Genomic DNA, 25,607 nt, shown 5'->3' with positions numbered 1-25,607 from the left:
CAGTCTGATAATCATTATATTTCGTCTTCCGAACTACTGAAGGGATTTCGATTAAATTTGGTGCTGGAGGTGTTCATTGAAATTTGGTTCGTAACGGACCAATACAGCCCCTGCTTTGCATTAAGCTAAGTATACATCTTAATCTTATTAAGAACTATAATGTTGATTTGCTATATTAAGCTAATTAACAAAGTAAACAATACAAATGTTGTTAAGCCTCTACTGAATGTGATACGTGCAGTTAGTCAGGTTTGTCGACAGTGGATTTATGTCTGCAATTACTGAACATAAAAGCAACACGAATTTTTTTATCAATACAGGTTTTTCCAAATAGATACACGCACAGAAGCAACTTTGGTGGCCGCTTGTCAGTCAGTTGTTCACTACTGTCAACTGTTTCTTGAAGCTAACGGTGGTCATTTCGAATACCTACACTACAGTCGCTAATTTATTATGTGCCTATGTTGACGTATGTAATTATTTAGTTTATTAAAATGTCTTTGTTTCATTTATTGAATGTGCGAATACATCTTTTCGGACAACCTGTATGTTTGTAAAATATGCGAACTGGAAATTTATTGATTCAGTTTGTTTATCACGTTGTTTGCTTTTTCAACTTAAGAACTCTTATGGCTGGTGATGGCAAGAGCTCACAGTCAACCGACTGAAAAGTTGTTTGATCCAAACGTTGAACTTCGGCTTATATGTTGCTGATGAAGCAGCTGATTGACCTAATGATATCCTGGTGACGGGCAACAGCACAGAAATAATCCTTTGTTTCACACAGCGAACCTTAACATCCCGAGTGCCATAACATCATCAGCGCTCTGATTCTTGTAAGTTATTTACTGAAGCCACTAATGAACTAAATGCGTATCTGACTGCCTACTTACCTGACCGATAAAATAACAAAAATTTCCATGAACATTTGATAATTGCCTCTAGTTCCAGTGGCCTAGAGCCGGTATGGAAAAATTCTTTCCAAATCCGGGAATGTAATCTCGGTCTGCCGCCCTGTCGTCATTTACTTTGCTGGCTGAACTATTCCAGGTGATCCCTAACGCCAAATTTGGTTGAAATTTGTTTAATGGTTTTGTATCTGAAGCAGTATGATCAACAGGTACGACAATTGTGTGTCCATTTATGCACTTTGCTTAAATAACAGATGAATTGTAATAAAATGCAGGGAGATAAAGTCTAATGGGATTTCATTAGAGTGCTATCAGCGAGATTTGTCATGGTCTTGGTAAAGGTAAAAATGTTAAATTTATACTTCATACTTACTAAGCACCACGCCATGAGGACGTATGGGAAATCGAGGTATAGCTCCTTTCATTGTTTACCTTGGTACTAGATCTAGGCGAGTGGACGTCAAGCCCCGTCCGTTTTACCTCCGGGGAATATGCCCTATGCACTCTTCAGTCAGGAGAACCCCGGTCTTTCAGCTCCCAGTCTGCTGACTGTTCTGACTGAGGTAGTGGCATTTTTAAAGGATGAATTGAGGTTAGAATCCAGCCTGTTCAAATGATTACTTTTCTGCAATTGTAATGTCCTTTCTAAAAACATATAGATTACATCTACGGTATTCTGACATTGCTAACTTCATAGGCACGGTATTACATAAATTGCTGACGGTCATTCAGCTTGCCAATAAATTCCGCACTTTTATGGAACCTGAAGGTTTATTAGCATGTCCATTGAAGCACGACATTGAACCATATTCTGGGTCACTTGCATCCAGTTAACAGCCTCACACCTTATTTTTCTAAGATCTATTTTATTATTATTCTCCCTTCTAATTTTTGGTCACAACAGATGGCTTCTTCCCTTCTGATATACAATTTAAAATATTTTTAATTTTTATATCCCTTATACGTGCTACATATCCTGCATATCTATAGTTACTTTAATACTATTGGGTGAAAAGTACAAATTATGACGTTCCAGATTATAAAATTTTGTCCCATTCTAAATTTGCTTACTATTCTAACTCGCAGATATTTATACTCTTTTATTTTCAAAGCGACGTGTAGGCCTGAATTTGTAGTGTGACCCAAGACAGCTCTTATTCTGAAGTGACTGGTAATGGGCTGAATGACCGTGGATTGATTTCTCCCGCAGTGGCAGGTATTTAACACGCAACCATCACCGCGTTCAGACTAGCTCTGGGACTCACCCGGCAACCTGTCGGATCGTTACCGAGGTAAAGCTGCCAAAGCGTGATTCTGACTACTCACATATCTCTATAGTGCCGAAGTTGAAAATGTCTGGTGCTGCTCTGTGTTTTTTTCATGACCTGGTACTTAAGTCATAAGACCTGCATGTACAACTTTGCTTTTAACTTCACTTTACGAAAATACGTATATGTTTCTATTGGACGAGGGAATTGTTATTCTGAACGTCCTATAGTTTTACATTACAGACTGGCAGGCTGGTCCACTCTCCCATCACAACAAGACTGACCTCACGCTCTGACCATCACTTTCACTCTTCGCTTCGTCTTCCGTCTTTCTAAGTGATCGTCCGTCCGTCCGTACGACGCCTATGAAACAATGGATATGAACATGAACAAGGCATCGGCTTCAAGTAGAAAGCCCAGTTCACACTTAGTCACCAAGTGTGAAGAAACCTCGGACTTTACTCTGATGAGCCCAGATTACTTGGGAATTTTTAGCGCGGAGTGAAGAGCAAGGTGGTAGCACTGCACACGCATTTCCATACTTTTCCTGTCCTTCTGAAAATCTTTGCCTAAAAGATGTCTGTCTTTTAAGAATTGTGCCGTGTAATCTGGTAGAAGTTTACCGACGTTTCAGAGGTCCCTGCTGCCTCCATCATCAGACCACTCATCACCCTTTTGATGGACAATAGACGGCATATTGACAGTAGGGTTAGTTTTGATGAAACAGATATCATGCTACATGGCCGTTCCTTGCAGCTATCAGCTCTTGCCGAAAGCATCTATCGGCAGCTTTAGAGGACTTAACGAGTACTGTCTGTCTGGGCAGAGACCTGACGTGACCTTCAAACAGATGTACTAGAAGTAGTACCATCTGCGTAGACGGACAGCCGTTCTAGATTAATATTATGACTCTGATGAATGACATTATTGATCCGGTTAATGAGATGATGTTTCTTGTGGTGAATGCGGTGTAGAAACATCAGCTGACTCTCAGCTCTCTATTAGTTTTCTGGCTTGCTAGTGATGTCTCTCATGCTTGTATTTTTAGTACTTAGTAGTTTATATAGAATTTAGAATGTTGGATAGGTCATTGATAACACACCCATATTATGAAATATCACGCAGACTACTCCGACATTGGGAACATTTTTAGTAAGTAGCGTTGTTTTTAGGAAAACATTCAGCATGATGCTATGGCCCCGAGATCGAGTCATTTCTCCTCTCAGACGGACAGTTATCTGGTCCAAGCAATACTCCGTGATAATTCAAAGTCAAATTTGCTATTCCGTGGCAAAGTCTAAAAAATAACTTAATATCGTCGATTTCATTACTGTCCGAAGACAAGGCCCACTGATGGACACATGAACACGGCAATGAAAACTGGGATTATGAAGAGTTTTTGGATCAGCTGAGTGACTATCTGCTTCTCAAGAAACACTCTGCTCAGTGGAGTTAGTTTCTCAAGAAGCATTGTGTTACGTGGAGTTAGCTGGTGTTAAGTCAGTGGAAATCTCACTTCATTTTGAATACTCAAATTTCTCGCTCGTGATCGCTCATACTTATTTGAATTTGTAATAATTATTTACAGACTTATCTAACTCAATTGTCTTCGGTTTAAACGTTTTTAGACGCTGGGATGGGACAAAAGAAAAGCACGACACTGTCTATAAAGTAAAAGAAATATACTCTTTTGGCATGTCTGCATTTGTGAGAAATGGAACAAGATGGACATCACTGATGCTGTCTTAGAAATAACATAGCAGTTGACACTGGACTTGACTTTTGCTTCGCTGATAAAATTTCACACCATTACACAGTCAATAGACATACATTTTAACGAAGGCAAATTTCATAAGAAAACATTTCAACATATTTCTTATTCACTTCTTAGTTATCTGGCATAGATTATAATTAGACAGATAAATAAATGGGAAATATAATGTGCTATATTACATAACAAGTAATTTAGTGATTTATACGTGTCGAACGGTGAAAACAAGAAATACATCCAGGATTTTGATGAGAAGACCTCTTAGAAAGTGGCGTATAGAAGACAAAGAAATACACAAATGAGATGATAGCATTGAGATAGTATTTGGAGAAACAGATTGTCGGGGATGAACGGTAAATAGAAGTGGCTCAGAATAGTGTATAATGATTGGTTTTTGTATTAGAGGTATTGAACCTTCGGGCTGTGCCACCACACTCATGCTTATTTATATATTTAAGTAACCTAGTTAGTTACATAAATAATGTCGTAGTCATAGTCATGTAGTTAGGCAGTTTGTCGGTCCCAGTTACTGAGATGATGCGGTGTCTTCATTAGAACAATTTGGCATTTAGGGGCGAATTGACAGACGCTGCTTTGACTAAGTGGCCTAATAATGGAGGTGTGATGTAACTGTGTCCTTATTTGGGGAAACAGTGTTACACCCAATTTAATGCGAACGTTTTGCAAGTCAAATTTTGGTTTGTGATACATGACAGTCTCGAGCTTGTAACAAAACTGTTTTCTCTCATTAATTGTGAGGTCATCCAACATTTTTGGCGTTGTTACCATTTACCATTTTATGTACGGCATATATCCTTAAAAACGCTGGCCTCCCTGGTCGGAAATATTTCATTATCCAAGAAGATATTTGAAAGAAACGTGTGCAGTCGTCTCTTAACGGTTAAAGCGAGCTGTTCGTGGTGTTTAAAGAATATAAATTATACATTACCATGTAAATAGTCCAACACAAGGTTTCTTTAAAACAAGAGTTGCAGGAGTTATTATTATGCAAATTCTAGCCCTCACGATTTTAGATTGTATGTATAAGCTTATACTAGGATCTCTGGTTCGAAACATGTTTAGAGCTTCTGTTCCTCTTTTTTACACTTTATTTTGCGTTAAGTGCGCACGTTTAATGCGTTATAAGATAAAATGTCTTTGTATTTTTTCCATTCACGTGTTTTATCTACCAAATTAATTAATGTTTATGCAATTTGATACTTGGTGACAATGCTGTAAGATGTGGGACGATTTCCTTTCAGTTTGCGTGGATCTTGCTGTACATAAAGCTTAAACAGAATAACAATTTATAATTGTTTCTTAAAAATAATCATTTTACAAAAAATTCGTACATGGTACGACATTAATTAAATAAAAAATAAGCCCTATGTGATTATTACAGCCTCCTGGAACACTGCGTCGTGTAACCTCATAGATCGACCTGATGATGGAGGCAGAAAAATGTCTCTGATAAGTAGGTCTGCTTGTACGAGACTATTCGGAACAATGTTCCAGAAGGCTGTCATCATCTTACTCATTTTTGTAAGAACCTGAAATATCTCTCAGGCCTTAACACAATTTTATTTGAAACTCTCTTACGTTGCGTGATTTTCTCGAAGTACATGGTTAAAACGTATGCTTCTACGCTGTTAAACGTAGTATCTTCTGGTTATCAGAGCTTGCTCGTCTGAAGTTATCAGCAGTAGGCTTGTGTTTATTGCAGATGAACTACAGGCCATTGACGTGCGCAGTCTTATGGGATGCATTTCGAAAACATCTTTCCATTTGATGCATGCATGACCTAGGCGTGGAAAGTTTGAGGAAGAGTGAGTTTTGCAGACTGTGGCGTGGTGTGCCAAGAGATGACACACCCTAGAGTGGGGATGACATGCTTGGGCACCTGCCAGACTCTCGCAACGCGTCCAATTGCAAGTCGCCGTTGGTTGGAATCATCTTCGCCTCCGAAAGTGTGACTGGACTACATGCAGCGGGCTAATTGCTTCTTTCATGTGTTGCAGGGCTTCTCTTCAGCAAATGATGATTAGTTAGCTAATAATCGCTTAGCCAGTCAAAAATTTCCCCTCCTTTTGTAAAACATAATCCAAATTATACTATCCAGAGCCATAAATATCTAGTCAATACCGTCACGTTTTATTTGTTCCAGATCAATTTTAATATTATCCTCCCATCTTTGCCCACGTCTTCTAAGCAGTCTCTTCCTTTCTGGTTTCCTGAGCAAAACCTTGTACGCATTTTGCCACATGATGCTCACACCCCATCATCTTAATTTCTCTCAGCTATTGTGGGACAAGTAACATCTACTTTTTTCGTATTTCTATTTCATGTCCTTATTTTGATTTTTTTCTGTCTCTCAATTTGAAGTTGAATTTGTAACCTTGTTATAACTGTGATATTTTGACTCGTTATTGGCATGTTAGCCGGTTGATTCGTGTGAAACTGAGTCAAATATACTCTTTCTTTCTGATTTTCAAACATTAAATAGCAGGAATTCAAAGTTAAAAATAAACTGGACCAAAACTTAGATTTTTACAATTCTTCGACACCAGATGAATTATTACGCTATCATAAAAGCGTATAGAGGCATAGGCGTAAGGCTCCACGCACTCTTAACCTTGGCACTCGGTGGTTAGTTTCCTGTTGTACTGGGTGAAGAACATCTGGCATCAACTTGGAATGGGGGTGTGATTCTGAGTGGAATCCAGACCCCGTATGGACGTGGTGACGAAGTAGGTCGTTCGGCACTAAGGAAGAGACACTGTCTGAAGGTCTTAACACAGCTGCCTTTAAACTTGACACCTGAATCTTGCTCTAAAGCTTCTAATGTGACATCTAAGGAACGCTGATGACGTAGAACCAACATTAAAGCCGTGAATAGTAAACTTGTGATGTAAATGTTGATGCGTTGAAATGTCGCTGCTTGTAACAAGACAAACGTCTCTTTCTGTTTCCGAAAGTAGTGGATGACTATGGCGAAGAGGAAAAGGGAAGTAGGAAGAGGAGGAGGAGGATTAGACTAAGGAAATAAGGAATAAAGAGATGAAGGAATATGCAATGGGAGGAGAAAGATAAAATGACTAAGAAGGAAAAAATGAGAGAGGTGGAAGAATAGAAGATTAAGGAGAATGAGAAGACGAAGGAGTTGACGGAGAAAAGGATTAACGCGAAGCTTCTGGCTTGAATACGTGGAAAGAAAAATTATAAAGAGAATAGGAGGCAAAGCAGTAGGAAAAAGAAGTGAGAAGCAGGAATGATGGTAGGAGGAAGGGAAGAGGTAGAATACGACGACTAAGATGGAGGAGAAGACTGGTTGTGAGTAGGAAAAGGAGAAGGCTACAACTAAAAAAAGAAAAAAGAAACGTTGAAGTGAGAGACGCAGAAGGAGGACAAAATTTCGTGACGTCTGTCTTCTGAGAAATTATTTCTTGTTACACAACTGAACGGTTTATGAACACGTAATAATATCTTTTTGCAAATTCGTGTTGTTACAAAACACAAATGTCGGCCCTCACATAGTACGTGAGATGTTCTCAACGTAACACAATGTAACCCATCTTATTTATAGAGAAAGCACAGGGCGTTCATCAAATGGCGCTCGTGCCACGGTAAATACTGGCGGAACACCACAGCAGAACAAAGAAGATTCAGAACATGGCTGTGTTCTGGGCTGTTGCACCTTGTCGGTCGTCTGGTAGAAGTTCAGTGACATTTCTGAGGTGCTTGTTGCCTCCAACGAGAAAAGCCCTGCGGGGGGAAGTCGGTTCTGGTGGGGGCAGGGGGAATGTTTACTATCAGGTAGACTAGAGGGTTGCTATTGGTGGGAAGTATAACACGCCAGAGAGTTACACTACTACACAGACTGAAAACATCAAGCAGTTAAGAGTAGCGTGTAGTGAGTGCACCTCTAATGTGTTCTGTGGGTGTTGTGATAATATTCTAGATTAAATCACTGTGCCACTGTGAGGTAATCTTATAACACATGAAAGCCTGTTGTCTATTGTTCGTTCAGTGGTTGTGGAACGAATGTTTTTAGGATGGATCGTCACTCACCGCAAAATATCTTGCGCATGCGCGTATATCGCATTCCTAGCAGGGATGTCGTGGTCTGTGGACTGTACTTCTTCGTACCCGCTGTCGTGAGAGCCTCGAATAGTACTTTTAAGATTTATTCCTGTTTGGTGACAGTTACATAAATTCATCTGAAACATTGTATGAAACATTATTTTGTGTTTTCACCAACAGCAAAAGTTTGGTGGAGAGTGGGCATTTTGAGACGTGTCTCGCAACAAGCAGAGGCAACCTGTAGGTAAAAGCAGCGTTCTAAGCGGTCTTAATATTTCCGACTCGTTACGATTGCTGTGCGTGTAAACTCTCCCCTCTCCTTCCCTTGAAAATAATGCTTTATTTAATGTTCTAAGGCTTTTTGTAAAAATGTTTGTAACCTGTCTCAACACCCAGTGTCAAATATTTGCATTAGATTCCATTTACATGACAAAGAAGGAAGTTAATATAGTCCTATAAGCCTAATTATCCTTGCATAATATGACATATTCACATTAACACTAAATAAAAAGTTTCAAAATTACACAAGGATGCTGAAGAATAATGATGATGATGATGATGATGATGAGAATTGAAATAACAATAATGAGATTAAGTAGTCAAATTCCCAGAAGACTTCACTCAATTTCAGTTTGATAAAACGACAAGGACACCTACACTTTATAAGAGCTTAATGTGTATAAATAGAACTGAATGTTGGCTTGTTATCTTACAAGTAGATAGGACACCTGGTTTGCATACTCTCCAAGTGAAGATGGTTGTCTTCTGGGTTCTTGCGCCATTCGATCGTCCTGTTGATGGATGCAACAAGGACCTCTGAAACGTTGGCAAACTTCTGTCAAAGTACACGGCGCAACAATCCAGAAGACATCTCCAAATTCGCCGCCGTGAAAACCTAAAATCTCATTTACTGTTCCCATGTTTAAGATAACCAGAGGCTAACCTGAATGTTAGTGACTGAAAAAATAATAACTTTGTCGTACAGAGTCTAATTATATATGGAAGTGGCAAGTAAATTTAGAGTCCAAAATTTAAAAACCTATTGTGGACCAGCTGATTCCAGTTTCTATCCTCATGCCCGGCTTCGTTAATATTAATTTTATTATTATTATTTTTCATTCAAAATTTAGTCATTCCTATTTGTTTCTTTGCTTGAGATTTACCAACTAAAATACTATTTGATTTTCTCATTCCCCATGCTTGCTACATGTCCCAAAAAAATTAATTTTTCTTTATTCAGTTCCTTTTATTTTCTTACGAAGTTTCGTGGATCTGTACCTACACATCCTTTGTACGTTATTATTCTTAAGCGTAGAGTAAACTTCCTTTACTGTCCTCTGTTCCCAGGAAATTACATTCTAGAGACTGCATAATTCGGAGGTCGAATACACGTATGTCCTGATCTTCGCACTACCAGGCCTATTTCGATTTAATTTTATGTTAGGTGTCTACAAGAAAAGCTGTTTGGCGAATTTAATTTTTGAAACTAAATTGGAAGTTGCGTTTTAGGTCATATGGTTATCGTAGAGAATTTAATCTCGTAATATTGAATATCTTTCTGTCTCATTAACATCTAAAACTTCTAGTTGACAACTTACATTTTCGATGTAGTGAATGCTTAATGGAAATGCGAGGAAAAATTATTTCTGTTTGCGTGGTGTGTTTAGCTTTCCTACAATAGACGTCAAGCAAGGGACTGTGCAAAGCAGCGAAGATCACATTTAAAAATATTTTTGCTGTTGTCTCTCTACTCATGTCTTCGTATAGAAAGGCACTTTAGATATTTATTATGTCTGGCTATTTCACATTTAGGATTGTATTCAATTTTCGCCATCTCCTAGTGGACGTTTCCGTAATTATGTCAGAGAGGGACGCAGCGTCCGCATTCCAGGCGCTACTCGAGAGCTTTCTCCGGTCTGCTACCTTATAAGGTCAGCACTGCTTGCTCGCCAACATCGTATCCCTCTTTATGATCTCTCTGTGATGCATATGAGATATGTCAGTTAGGCGTTACAAGCATTGTTCCTCCAGTCCGAACTTATCTAACAGAAAATAAATGTATTCCGCAGTTTCTTATAATTGTTAGCTACTCTTGGCTTTTCAAAAATATCAGTTTTTTTGTAAGCAATAAAACATACGAAGATAAGAAAATGGCAAATAATAATAATAATAATGACGACAGCGAGGACATTGTCTCTGAGGTGCTTTCAATAAAAGGGCTGATAATAAAATTCCTAAGGCACTTATTGTACCTAAGATACAGAAACACACCAAACACGAGTTAAAAAAGTAATGGAATCATCTCACATTACTAGAAAGGTTCTAAATAGTCCTCTGTAAGCCATGTGTTTATTCAACCTATAGGCTATAACATGGCGTTTTATTACTGTGGTCTGGGCGATCTGTGCGTTTTTCTTACGTCACTAGCTAGCGGGTAGAAGGAAAACGAACGATTATATACTGTGTAAACCAGTCATTGCAGACATTGAGCTGCAAAGTACTTCATAATTCACGTGTAACACTTAAAATTTCACAGTTTATATTCTGGCAACATTTTTAAGGTGTTCATATTTATTCCCATTCTTATTATATTCAAATATAACTCGATTGTTCCTTTTGTTATATAATCGAACTAAAATCTGAGGGCTCTGTACATTTACGCTCGTGTCCTTCTACCACAGAAGCTCACACAACCGCCGTGTTTGCGTTATTATTGATAATAAATAAGAAACTCCGAGTTTGTTGTGACATGATGTTTCTATTATATAAAGTTTTATGGAAAACCTTCTGTTGGCTACGACTGCACATCAGAACAGGATGTTGCATTATCCGAGTAACACAGCTTTCCACCGCGTTCTGCTGAAACAGTTCACATTCTTGCTGTTAAAATAGTGTAACTGTCTGGATGCTTTTACCTAACCAAGTGCCACTGTAACTCTTATTTCATCAAAGTGTTGTTGTTGTTGTTACTTTTGTTCACTATTTTGCAGTGCATTTACTTCTGTGTACCTGAGACAAACCTTGCCTCTGAGGTACATAGTGCAGCAGATATTTCTGAAATACATTTTTTTAATACGTGTTACATGCATTATATAGATTTAATATTATTATTATTATTCGGATTTCTATCAACTGCTCACGTTGTCTCCAGGGAATGTGTATTTGAAACAATATTTTCCTTAATCATATTCTGTAATAACTGTGATACTATTCATATATTAGATGTTAATTTTATTCTATATATAATTCCCCTTTCTCACCTTCTCTATTCACTGTTGACTAAATGTTTATAATCATTCTGATTATATTTAGTACCGTGTTTGTTTCGCATATTTTCTTCTCATTTTATACTACTTGATTTAATTTAATTATTATTACAAAGTTATTGATGTACTCAGTAGCAGGTTGCCGTTTGGGTTAACGTCCTCTGCACTCATGCAATTTTTTTATAATCTGTTTCTCATTTTTCTGTATTTATTGTTGCGTTCTTCTCTTGTGCCGTGTTTGTAATTGGCCGTCTGGTTGTTTATGCAGAACACTAAAACTAAACAACAACTGAATCATCATCGACTTCATTGCCAACGTCATAAATTTCTTATTACTATTTCATTGTCGTATTTTCTACTTCTTCCCCTTTTTTCCTTTCTTCTTATTCTGCCTCCTATCATGTGGGTTCAGGACGCTTTTTCATAGGAGGTAAAGTGGACGGAGCGTGAAACTGTCCACCTTCCTCCGTGTAAAGCTGAAGTTAAGAATGAATGGATCTATAACACCAATCATTCACACGTCTTTATGTCCTGGCGTGCTGCTTAATAAGTGCCAGGAGCAGCTTTCTTTGCTTTACCATTCAAGTTTCTCCTGTATCCCTTCTTGTTCTTGAAATCTTTCTTATTCTTATTATAAACGTTTCCCTTCTTGTCCTCTTTTTCTTCGACTTCTATTTCTTCGAATTAACATGTTTTCGTTTTCGTTTCTTTTAGTTTTGTCTTATTTTCTACTTTCTCTTTCTTCTTCCATAATGTCTTTCTCAACTACCATTTTTTGGTGTTTGATTTCGTCTGCTTTTTAGTATTTTATATTTCTTGTGCTTATTTTTATAATTTGCCTTATTTTGCCTGTTTTATCCTCTTTGATTTATCCAGCAATCTTCATTTTATCCTTCTGTCTTCATCGTCAGCATGTGCCTTATTTATACTTTCTCTTTATTTTTCTTCGGTTCCTGTATCTATCAAATCTTCTTAACAGTGGTCGCTTATTATTGACACTCTCGTCTCAGATTTGTATGTGACCTACATTATTTTGCTGATAGGCCTAATCTATATGCCTATGAGCCTGCTTATTGTCCAGAGTCACTGGGTACAGAGCAGCCCTCAGTATCCTGATGTGCGTTTGTTTCTCACGCAAGGTGAAAGCTGTGCCGAAGTTTACACAAGTTCTTTGCTACTTCAAACCATCATTGGCATGTATATACAAATCTGATGTTTGCAGAGGTAAGCAGTAGTAGATATATTACACTGTATAGCGTAATAAATAGTGCTATCTGAAAAGCAAACATTTGACATCAACGGCGGTATGATGCATCTCCAGGTCATCTGCCCCTCATGGTCTCATCACCGTAATAATATTAGGTGTCGAGTGGAAATTGTAAAGCTCCGTCTGATGACCAAATATTCTTCCGAGTACAATGTTTTCATGCATACAAGTACAGTACCTGGGCCAGACCGTGGGTTTCGTCTGCGTTGTTTTGGGTTAGGTTAGGTTTAGTTAGGTTAAGTTATAGTGTGTTGTTAGGTTATGTTGTGTTAGGTTAGGTTAGTTAAAGTTGTGGTTTTAAAATTGGTTCAGTAGTATCTTGAAGAATTCATACCGTTTTGATCTGATGGACGTTTGGGTATCCTGTAAAATTACTGGAGAGGTGCTGGAGAAATTCTGGAGAAGTCCTGAAGATATCCTAGAGAAGTCATAGGTTTTTTAGAAGTCTTTGAGAAGAGTTTGAGAAATCCTGGAGAAGTGCTGGAGAGCTTCTGGAGAAAATCTGGAGAATTCCTAATTATGTGTTGGAAAGTTATGCAGAGGCTCTTTAGACGTCCTTGAGCCGTTTTGGAGAAATCCTTGAGGAGTGCTGGAGAAATACTGGAGAATGGCTGGAGAAGTCCTTGAAATGATTTGTGGTAGTCCTTAATCGTTCATGGGTTTGATCGAGTGCGGTTCTGTTATTAGTTTCGTTTATGTTGCAATGGTTCAGGTCAGATTAGTCAGTAGCTTGGGAGTGGATGGAAAACAAATGCATGTATGCCTACTATGTAAACCAGAGAGATTACCTACATAGAAACTGAAACAGGCAGCTACAAATTGCTGTCGCTGAAAAATGATATTTGTAGAGTGGACAATGTATATGCTTTCTTATGTGCATCCTTCCCAACCCCTATGGTTCCATTGCGTTTGAATTGTAACGGACGTCCAACTCACGGATTCGCCCAACCTAATTTTTGTTGTTCTATTTTGAGGGGTCGTGACCAAGTGTCATACCCACACAGAGCAAAGGGGAAGGTTATCATTTAAAAATTGCTATCTTTAGGTTCTTAAATTATTACTTACAAAACCAATACCAGTATGCTCCTGTATTTTTAACCGTATTCTCTGAGCCATTCGGAAAATTTGAGTGAATCTTTACCATCAGATGGTTTAGTAATGAAATATACTGTTGTCTTTGTCGTTAATTTAATTATAAAAGTGGTAATTTCCATATCCATGACTCAGTGTATTAATAACCTTAGTTTTTCAGCTACTGACCTTGAGAGGTCGCAAGCAGCAGTGGTTGTACTGTATTTAAATTCCACCGATAATTATAAACAAAAGCCGGATGTGCACAATGTGATGTGTAGGGTGACAACATGGATCATCAGCATGTAACATACAACTTTTATCTTTAACCACAGGTGTCATTCAAACGAAGTACAAGAATATTGACAATAATACCTTCATATCTTCTTAGTTGCAGAGGTCGTCTTTTTTTTCGGACTGTGGAACCTTTGTCCTGTGCAAAGGAAGCGAGGGGACTTATCAGTGAACTCGGCACCAACATTGACACGAGCCACTGCACAAAATCAAATGAAACTTATTCTTAGGACATTCAAACAACACTGCTTCAACGTAAAAGGTTCATCGAAAATTACGATTATTAAAATCCTTTGTTGTTCTAGCATTCGTTTGGAGATGAATAATTTAAATAAGAATAGTCCATAAAATTATTTCCTTCGTCATGATAACCGCACGTACCATGTGAAATTTTAATATGACAATACAAAATTATAATAGCCAGTACGGATTTAAATATATTTGTTTTTAGATACATCTAAATGGTGGGATCTGGTATTCCACACTGAGTGAAGAAAATACATTAGGTCTATATAAGATATCAGAACGTGGGAGAAAATGACACATTAACGACATTAATAATTTGTACTCTTTAACAATTTCTAAAGTACTGCCGCTATTAAATCAAGAAAGATAATATTGGCAAACATACAGCACGCAGGAGGACCACTATACTTATAAAATAATGGTTGGTTATGGTAAAATTGGATTTGATCGTCATGTAACAGATTTAACTGTACCGATAAGGACCGAATAATTACTGTCCGTATTTCAAATATAAAATGTAAACAGAAGTCACATGCGAACGGATAGACAGACTTAGGAACAGTGAAAGATGATTTGTCGTGAGGTTGAAATATGTGAAGTCGAAGGTCGATAGAAAGTGCAATAACACGCGGAAGTTGTGGTGAGTCTATAATTACATTCTGTCCAGAGGGTCTCCATTTCACCTACTAGTGACTGAAGTCAGTAATTTGATTCAATTGCTCCATCCACAGAGACTCACTCAAATATAAAGGTATAATTCGCGTGGTCGCCATTTGAAATATAATATACAAAAATTACATATAATTCGAAATTCTGTCAGAGTTACACCACAGTGCCACCCTGTTCGTTTAATTGATTATAGGAAATTAATAAAGGTTCACTTCAGTTGGTATACACACTCGTTATTTTGTGATTTTACGTATCTCATAGGCTTTTATAACCATTTTAAAGCATCTGTTTTCAGGAAATTAACCAACAGTAAAAATAAATAAATGAATCAATCAGCTATTTAAGCTGAGCTTCCTGTACAGAAGACTGTGTCCGTCTGACACAAAGTTTCTGTAGACTACAATCTAAGATTTTTATCTCTAAATCTCTGAGATTGTTCGCTACTCGAGATGAGAAGTTCTGTGACGTAATCACTGTTCAGCTCGGAATTTCTAGAATTAAAAGACTAAACCGAAAATTATTACTCTCGAAAATACTAGGCCCCATGACGACCTGACATCTGGGATTTGTCGAGCCATGGGTCGTAGTTACTTACGTAAGTTACCCGAAACAGCAAATTAAAATCGAAGTAAAGCCAGGGTAAGTCTCGAGAATGTCAGCAAACCTCCATGTAAGGGCTTATATTGCTAGACAATTCTGTAGACTTTCGGTTTTCACTGCGGTGAGAACGATGTTGCTCTTCTGGGTTTTGGCGCCGTTTAGACTCGTCGTTAGATTCCATCGAGTCTACACGGCGCCCAAACCCAGAAGAACATTATCATTCTATAAGAGTTTGAATTATGGTATCTAGAAACATTAAAAATACGAATACTGTATTCTGTTAAGTGTTCGTATAGAACAACAACTTTGCTTTGCGTGCTCGTCTAACACCTGGCAGCCTGTCATGCGACAAGATGGTTCTTGCTGTCGCTGTAAACTTGTTTCAGAAGTATGTGTGGCGCAAAAATGTGTGAAGAGTCCTTGAGAAGTGGCAGTCGCTGGGGTAGTCTAGAAATGTTCTGCCTTTTATGGAACTCGCAGACTTATCGTGTCCATAAGAGCCGGTTTACTGGAACCATATCCTGAAAGAGCTGAATCCAGTTCACATCTCCACATTCACATCCCTAATATAAATTTTAAAACTATCCTACCATCAACTTCATGATTTCCCAAAAGGTCTCTCACCTTCACTTTTCATGGCGAAAATTTTAAACACCAATGAAAAATGAGATTAAAATTCTGTCACCCCATGACCGGAAATGTTTCCTATCTGAAGAGCTATAGAAAGGTGGATTTCAAACTGAATTCTATCAATCATTTGCCCAACTTTTTCTGTCCTTGTTTTCATCACGTGAGTATTCTTTTATTGTCGTTCCCAAGAAATTTTATATTCTAATGCTATTAACTTGGGTTATCTATTTTCGTAGCAGACTGCGGAATTAAACGAGAAAAGAGTTTAGCATTTTGTTACTTGATGAGATGTCTCGGTATTTACAATGCCTTTGTGTGACTGGACCTGTAATCGACCTCCCTCATGGAACAAGTGCATTACTTCTGATTCAGATCGTTTTGGGTTTATGTTGCAGGACAGCGAGGAGTTTCTCTCTTTGGGTTCAGCTATTTCGGGACGAGCGGGAAAAGGTAAAAAAAAAGCCTTCTTGGTTGATTTAATTAATTATTGATCTTAGTTTTGTCTGTGTGGTGTGTGACATGGGCTGTACGGCGTAGAATCATTATAATAATGACGATGATTGGTTATAAAGCCTTTGAAAATTACATTTACTTTTTCTTTTACAAATTACATGTTGTCTCCGCTTTTACGGAAAAATTTAGAACCGTGACGAAATGTGGTCGTGTTCGTAGCGACTGCCTAGAGTGTCTTTTGTTTCAGACAAAAGGACACCAGTATCGGATTTTATCATTCACATCACCGTAACGGTTTGAAAATGGCTCCAGTAATGTCATAAATGGATGGGGCTAGAGGATTGAGTGCAGAATACGAAATAATACTCGTGTGTTTCAGAAGTGAACATTTTATCTGACGGACCTTAAAGAATCACAATAGAAAAACTTGGTTTATTTTTACACCAATCTGTTGATTGGATGTTTTAAAAGCAATTAGGTTATTAGGCCAAAGTCTGATAATAACAAATGGAGAAAACAATTGATAATAACAAATGATATAAGCACTTGAGAAGAATAAAAATAAATCATGATCAAGTCATATCGGAAATCAGACCGACTCGCCAACTTTGTTTTAATTTTCTCTCCAGTACCCGTCACGTGCAGAAGATATATAATAAAAACAAATTTAAAGTCGTAAATTGGATCTCCGTAAACTGAAGTATCGTAAACAGGTGAAAATAGATAAAGGATTTAATTTTGTTTTAGATTTTCAGTCATATAGTATGGAGCCTCAGTTTCTGTAATCTCTAGAAGTCGCGGTTAGAAACTGAAACGCCTTGGTGACTCTACACATTTGTCGCTTTGCTGGAGGTTGAAATATTCAATTCAGTATTTAAGCTTTAGTAATCCATTGAAACCAGATAGAGGAGTGAGAGACTATTTATGTAGTCCTGATAAGAAAAGAATAATAGTGAAGATGTTAGGGTGATAAGTAGTGAGAGCCTGATACTATCGACAACGAGGGAATTTTGATTTGCTTGCTGTTGAGTGTTGAAATTATAATTTGGAAGAGTAAGTAAGTAATTTAGGGGTCTTCACAGCAAGGGAGGACATGTATCGCAGATCCTTCCGATTGAGAACTGTCTACTAGCCAGCAGTCCGGCAAACAGAAGAATATGGTAGCCCCTAGGTTTCACTAAATTGAGTTCCAGTAGCTTTTATGAGTGGAAAGCTCTTAAATAATCTGACTGTTTAAACTATAAATGTTACCACAAAAATATCCATCGTTTCTAGCCAGTGGTCTGTCAAGTACGAAATTTGAATGGGTCAGCAGTGAAAATTTCTGGTATTCTGTCCTCGGCAACTCTCAACAAAAGATAAGTACAGTGGGGGTTCGACAAAATGATAAAAGAAATCTCTCACCATCTTCTGTTATCAGCAGCTGTATTTATGATAAGTATTTGTATAGATGGCTGTTGAGATAACTTGTTTATGACAACAAAATTAGATCGTGTGACAGGCAGGTGAGGTATGATTATGTTTACACCGTCTTGATTAATTGTATTTCTGAAGATAAGAAGTTATTATTATCATCATACGAGTGTCTCATAAGTCCGGGGTCATAGGAGAACTCGGTTGTTTGAGAAAATACAGAAAAAATATAAAGAGGAAAAAGTTGTTGAAAATTTTTCCAGTATCAAATGTTAGAAATTTTTGCCTAGGGAAAGCCGTAAATGAGCTACACTCTTTGCATTGTCAACATTAAAATTACGGAGATTGCCACGTGACATGGCAGGGAAAGAGGAATGTGTTTTCAGAGTTTCTGTCTCCTTCGTTGCAGCGTCACCCAATTCTGGGAGCAAAAAGGCATGGTGGACGTACCACGGCGCGCAACGTACTCTTTTGGTACGAACAGCTGTCTAATTTTATTAAAATAGCACGGAAGCAGTGAAAGGGCACTAGAGAAAACACTCATTTGCCCTTCGATTTCCACGGCTCGGTGAAAGAACAAAAGTTGTCGCTTTTATAAAACGGAGAAGGGTGGAAAGTGAAGTAGGAAGCCGGTCATTGTTACATACGCATTTCAGCCAAAAGAAAGACACGTACAACAAAGGCTACAATTATTTCTTTGTGTCCCCTGCCTTTCCTTTCATAAAAAAGATTTTCGCCCGACGTGGGGCTCGAACCCACGACCCTGAGATTAAGAGTCTCATGCTCTACCGACTGAGCTAGCCAGGCACTCGTCTGTCGTGTTTTTCAATTGGCTGAGTCATGCACACTGTGTTTAGTAGCCGAATGCTTCTGCTATCCTAGTAAGGCATTGACAATGGGGTTTAAAGTGAGTACCTGCAACGCAGAAGCCCAGGTGGACAAGTCATGTTGTGCGCGTGCGTAACCTCGCTTATTTCATAGTTGGAGAACTTTGGTCTTTACCACAAAGGTATGTCTTGCACGTGATTGTTGCTTTCCGCTACTTTGCTGTTCGTAATAACATTATTTATTTATTTTTATTTAATAATAGTTCTAGTGTTATAACATATTACCCATAAAGTTTGCATCAAATCAGAACAAGCACGACATTTATCGTTAGTGCAGCACGTGACTTTTAGGGCCGCATACGTCACAGGAGGTATTTTCTTAAACCTGTCGAACTGCATTAGCACCTTGTGAGTCCTTCATTCGTATCTCTGCTACGAATAAACAGCTTTCCTAGCACATATCCGTTCATTGTTAAATGAAAATAGCTTTGCAATGGACAGTTATTATAATCGAACATTGTAGGTTTGCAGGTACACTTTCGTTTATATGAAATTTTCGGGGATTCGGTGTATTTTCTAATAGTGACACAAAGAGTCACATTAACTTCACATGATTTATCTACTCCAATAGCCGTCACGGCTGTGGTTAAATAACTATAACCGTTGCCATGGTAACGCTGATAAGGGATTCTCGGTCTTACGGTTTACATTTCTGGCCATAAAACCATACCTGTTACATCTGGCTAAGAGCTGTCATGGCCTACAGCATTTCTTCCTCCATTGTGCACAGGTATCGATGATTATTGCCACAAGTGAAGTCTGTTAGTTTGGCGAAGAAGACAGTAGAATTACTAAGAATGGCGAGTAGATAAGAATGTGTCATAGGACTATCGTGGCCCATTTCACCGATCTATTGCTGGAAAGATTTAAGAAAATCACAAAAACCTCAGGCAGGATAGATCCTGGCCGAAAAATTGTCCTAAGTTCGAGTCCCCGCGAAGATGGTTCTTGTAGCTCGGAAATTAAATATGACAGAAGAATGGCGTTAAGAACGTAGTCATTTGTTTCACCGGGATGTTACAAGATCAACGGAAACAACCACGAAAATCTGTCCTGGGTTCGAGTGTTGGTGAAGTTCCCAGTAGCTCGGAGGCTAAGCAGGATACAAGGATAGCTCGAAGCATTTCTCGATTTTCCCTGCAGTAACACAGCACACTGCTGATTGATGAAATAATATTCCGTCATACTGGTTCAGAGAACATGACCTTGAAATTCTAATGCGCAATTTAAAAAGTAGCCCACGCGAACACAGATGTCAGTATCTGATTAACTGTTTAACCGAAGTTTGAGTGTAGTCTCAGTACACACGAGAATTCGAATTTATGAAGCTCGGATTAAGGAACTGACGATATAACAACAAATCAAAACGGAAGGCGAACTTCTTTTTTTATGACTAAAATCAGACACTGATCCCATTTTAGTTCATATTTTAAGGATTTCGTACATTCGTCCATCTGTCCCCTAATTCAGCACTAAACATCAGGATTTTTGGCGATAATGTTCGGTTCTCGTGAAACGAAATTTCAGACTTGTGCACGTTCCTATTTTGGTATATTATCATAAGCAATACCAAGGTTCTGACCGCACAAACTTAACGAACTGGACACAACAGTAGTGGCAGTGGAATAAGATATTTTTTTAAACTTGTGTGGTGATAAAGAATTTCGAAAAGCATTTGAAATGAACAAGCCTTTCTTTGGGGAAATCCTCCATCTAATCTAAATGTGTTAAATGTAATGAATCATTGCATCTTAAGAATGTGAGGGGTGGCAGATTGAAGGTCGCTGCTTCTAGTTAGGCCACTAAGTGCCTACTTTTTATCACAAGGAAAAAAAATACATCGTAGAGAAGAGCGCTGTTAATAAATATAGCCTACTAACGCAAGAAAAGTATTCCCTATGTAACGTCATCCTTGGCAATAAATGAGTTACGCCATTTGTTTACCCGTTCTAACCTCACTTTACCTGAAGCCTCTTTCAAGGTCATTCTGTGTTCTGAAACGTAGCAATTCTAGTCTGGGAAGTCTGTTTTCTTTTATTGTCAACACTTTGAATTTATTTTCTTTTATATAGCAGATTCCGGTTAATTCGGCCATCGGTTAATAGGGACAGCCGTTTATTTGGGACAAATCTTAAAGAACAAATCTTTTTAACCCTTTACGTGGAACTTCGCATAATTGGGGCAGCGCTTAATTGGGCCAATGTGTTCTAGTCGCGATGTGTCCCAATTAATCGGAATCCACTGTATTTCAAAACTGAGTCTAATGAAAGTTCTGTTATTCTTTTAATGTATTATACAGTAAACCATCCATGTGTACTTTACTTACAGGTATTTATTACTTCTTCAATCTAAAGTGTACAATTCTTTAGAACTTCAGTGCAAACCGCCAAATGAGGTGTTCCTCGATGGCTTTGTAAAACAAAACAGCTGCCTGCCAGCTAAATACCTTTGATTCATGCGACAACTAACTTTTCCATGTAGGTCTATTCGGTTTTCAATAAGTGTTTGATAAAATAGTGTGCTGTTTTAGAGAAAACTTCTGTCCGTTAAGAAAATTACGTACTCGGTGCAATTTGACAGATGAGCAAATGATATACTGTGTGATTAAATGAACCAAACGTACATCCAGTCCGCCTGAATTGATGTTGTAAGGAGACATCTCAAATATATGAAGCGATATTTTGTTACCAGATTATGAAGTCCGAGACGTGGCAATGTAGACTAACGGCTGGATCTTCTGTACAGGAAATTCCACTACGAAATATTGCTTTCCCTTAATTTTAGTTTGTACATTTTGATTTTAATAAGACCTGAAGGAAACAAACCACTTGGAAGGCGTAAGATATAAATAGGAAAATAATTTTAAAATTAATCTTGTGTAGGATTGAAGGGTGTGGAGTGGAGTGAATTTATTTGGCCCAGGATCACTGATGGCCTCTTATGAACACGCTAATAAACCTTTTGGTTCCAGAAAATTCAAAGAACTTCTTGATTAGTTCATCTTCTCAAGAATGACTGTATTCCATGAAGTTGTTCTCGTGTAAGTGAAATAACGACAGTGTGAAATGAAAAATTTAGAATAAGTCTCAATGGTCGGTTTCCTATTGTTCTAGGAGGATAAGGTAATGTGAAAGAGTCCTGCTTCCTTTGACCAGAGACGCGATAACTTTGTACTGGCCTGCGTGTTAACAAGTCACCTCCTCTTGACAGAGAACTAATGCAGCCTTTTATTGATGAAATGCTTGTCATTATTCAAACGAAAACTTTGGGCGTCTCATCTTTCTTCTAAAACGCTAAAGATTAAGATATGTAAGACTATCATTTTATATCAGTTGTTTTGTGTCGGTGTAAAAGAGATATCTAAATCTAAGATAATATAAATTACAATTGTTTTAAAAAGAAATGTTGAGGAAAATACTTGAACTTGATAAGAACAGAGTAGACTAATTAGGGAATGATATTATTAAATAATGAGGAACTTTGTTGTTTATTAGTCCTACAGTGGGTTAGTAAAGTCGGGAATATTAAACGCATCGTGTTCTGGGAATACATAGAGGATCCGATTGAAGGTCTCGGGTTCGACACTACGCCTACGACTCCCAGTATAAGGCGACAGTCTGCATTTATTTTATTTTGTAGTGAGTGTGCACAAATGTTGCAGGCGCTCAGATTTTCTTTGTCTACGCATGTCACGTTTCATCTAGTTGCTTGCTTTTGGCAGTAACGCGATTTTAACTTTTCCTGAATTGTTTGCATTTCTTCCAGCGCTTAGTGTATATGAATTTATATCAGTGTTCCTCCGTGCCAGAAAATGTTTGCCTTTCTCTCATTAGCTAATCCCAATATGATGTGACGGGCCGCATAATAAGGTATCGAGGGCCACGTGCGACCAGGGCCGCAGGTTGCCGACCTCTAAAGGACAAGATGTGGCCTTACCGTCGAACAGTCCAACGGCCATGTAACAGGCAGTCACATTTAAATTCAGTTGCGAGGAACCAGTTGGATTTGTTTGTCCAAATACCCATAGGCTTATACGCCGATGAAACTGATTTCTGTATGGCGTGCAGGAAACTAACCAGTCAATTTTGCAAAATTCCAACTGTTGCCCTAGTATTGGCAAAATGTTCGAAATTACATGTATGAGAAGCGGTCTTGGTCAGTGATTCCATGTCATTTATAGAGGCCGGTCACCTTGCGTTTGCAGCACAACACGTCCTGTATCAGACGTTCTCGCGGTTGTGAAAACGTCGATTGTGGTCTTGTGGGTCATGACGCCGTGCGGCCTTGTAGATGATTCGCAACGTTTCAGAGGAGAATATCGCCTCAGTATTTTACTTTGTAGGCCACAATTGACATACCTAGTCAATTAGTAATTTATTCCCCATTAATACAAGATCTCTTAAAGAGGAGACGAACTCTTTAAGAGATTCTACAAGTTCATCAGCAACCAATATCTCTTCGTTCTAGAGCTGTTCGTTATCCTTCTTTAACTCATTTATTAGCCCAAGGAATATATCGTAAAGTCTGGCGAACTCGTTGTTTTGAAGTAAGATTTATCAACTAGACTGTTTAGAACTTGAAGTATAAATTTTCATTTCAACTTTATTCGGTTTCCATGAGAACAGATTTCCTCCTTCCCGAAAATCTGGAAAAATAGGGAAGCGAATCCGAGGAGGTCTGGCAAGTAGAATGACGTCGAACGACGAAGCCATCAGTATAAGAACTTGCGTCTAAGTACTCGGGAATATAGCAAGTATATTGATCAAAGCGGTTATGACAAAAATTACCTTGCAAAGTGGTGTAGTGACAACGCTATGCATTTCCATTTAGGATGCACTTTAAAAATTCAAGAATCGCTTAATATGTAATCTGTCATGGAGTTTATTTTTTTCTTTTTTGTGCAGTTTTTATAAGTTTATTTATCTTCCTTTGTTGTTTATTCCTGTCCCTCTCTGAGCAGCTTTTCAACAACTGACATCCCTCCCTTGTCCAAGGCACTGCTGATGTTCGACCGATCTGTCTGGGTAAAGCGCGCGCTCCAGAACCTGGCCTTGATGTCCAACTCACTGCTCGACCAAGGTCAATCCGCGTTCCGGTTCTTCGTGTAGATCCGGCATCGAGCTGTGCTGGACGTACATCAAATCATGACCACCTGCGGCACTCTCAGATCACGTAACAGTTCTTGTAGTCCCGCGGAAAGTTCCAGATTGTTCATAGTTTCCAGGGACTTAATTGCTTTAGGAAGATGTAAACAATGCCTGAGGATCTTGAGTCCCATTTCTGTTATTAATATCGATAGGGTTAAATGTGAAGTAATTAGCTAACTCCATGTAACAGGGCCTTTCTTTAGAAACTGACAGTCAGCTGACGAAGAACATCGCAGAGGTTCATTACAGTGTTCACAAGAGCCTGTCGTGAACCACCCGTCTTAATTTTCGACTATTCTCCATCTACGCCAAGGACTTACAATCACCCCCTTCTCTTCAAGTTTTCCAATTAAAATGTTGTGTACACTTTTCTTCTACTTCATGCATGCTGTAGACTCGCCCATCTCCTATTATTAGATTTGGTAACCTTAGTAATATTTGGTGAAGAGAGAAGTTTTTATTATGTATTTTTCTCCATATTTTACCTTCTCTTTCTCATGAAAAAAAGTTCTTAACAGTACTGTGTTCCCAAACACCCCAATCTGTGTTTTTCCCTTGGTATGAGAGATCAAAACAACAGGCACAGTTGCAGTCTTGCATATTTTAGTCTTCATAGTTTCATGCTGGAGACGGGAAATACTGTTTATTGATTGTGCGATTCTCATAATTTAATGCGCTTTGCCTTCTTTGTCTATGTTTTTATGGTCTTATCAACATTTGTTAGTTGTTCGGACACTTGATACGCTATGTATTGACTAATAATTTTATCAGTTCGTAAATTAGGCTTTGTTGCTCTGATAAACATTTAGTGTGTTCGTTTGTTTCATCTTTTCTTTCATAGGCCTAACGACATAAAGTGCGTGCAGACCCTAAATTAAGCCTGCTCAGAATATCGTGAGCGTACAGGTGCATTACCACTGTTAATTACTCTCAAAGTAGCGCTCAACCGCTGGATTATTCAGTTTACTTCAATATTGGCTGTGCTGAAATTCGTAATAGCTCGGAATGGAACATGGAAATCAAGGCTGTTTGCTTTTACGCATGTAAATGGGAGTGTAATAACTTTCTATGCGTCGAGTTACGAAAAACGCGAAAGGAATGGACTGTCTGCTGTTTTAAGTCACTGAATATCTTGGTCGAGTGGTTAGCATTCCTACTTAGTCTTCGGGAGGTCACGGGTTAAAATCTCGACCCGAAGGGCGATGAAGCAGAAAGCACGTCTGAAACGTCAGTACACTTTTACTGACTACAAGGCGCAACGACCCAGAAGACAGCATCTGAATTACAAAATCAGTCAGTTATTCATTGAAACAAGATTTGAATATCGTGAGATCCGAAAGGGACACGTACGTGTGGGCGAAATAAGTTATTTGGCATTATAACAGTTGACAAATGTAGCCTACACTAGTAGTTAGTATATTCAACACGATGTAGCCAACTAAAAAGTGAAGGGTTTTGAAGGAACTCATTTCTGACTAAAGTACTCTATGCACTAACTCATCCAGAGACTACCTTCATCTATTTGGCTAACTAAACAAGGGCCTTTCGTTATGAAACTGACTCTTATCATCTGAACGGGGGCTTGTTGTGAAGAACGTGTTATGTCATGGACATTGGATAAAAGCAAGCAGAGA

At 38.4% G+C, this 25,607-nt stretch overlaps 1 protein-coding gene and 1 non-coding gene across 2 annotated transcripts in view; one reads left to right on the top strand and one right to left on the bottom strand.

Moving 5' to 3' along the window:
* The window catches only part of LOC110833970 (tudor and KH domain-containing protein homolog), a 106,832-nt gene that overhangs the window by 19,541 nt on the left and 61,684 nt on the right, over positions 1-25,607 (top strand). Inside the window, exon 2 of the mRNA XM_087350361.1 lies at positions 16,469-16,523. The gene's annotated coding sequence lies outside the window, so the exon portion shown is untranslated. The remainder of the gene's footprint in view (positions 1-16,468; positions 16,524-25,607) is intronic.
* TRNAK-CUU (transfer RNA lysine (anticodon CUU)) lies at positions 18,674-18,746 on the bottom strand. The gene has a single exon. It is a non-coding gene; the product is annotated as a tRNA-Lys (tRNA).

This window comes from Zootermopsis nevadensis, unplaced genomic scaffold (genome assembly GCF_977971745.1).
Source record: "Zootermopsis nevadensis isolate Lab colony 2312 unplaced genomic scaffold, Znev_1.0 Znev_ptg000017l, whole genome shotgun sequence".
Taxonomy (NCBI): domain Eukaryota; kingdom Metazoa; phylum Arthropoda; class Insecta; order Blattodea; family Termopsidae; genus Zootermopsis; species Zootermopsis nevadensis.
Note: the sequence above shows the minus strand (reverse complement) of the source record. Positions and strands in the feature narration are given on the sequence as shown.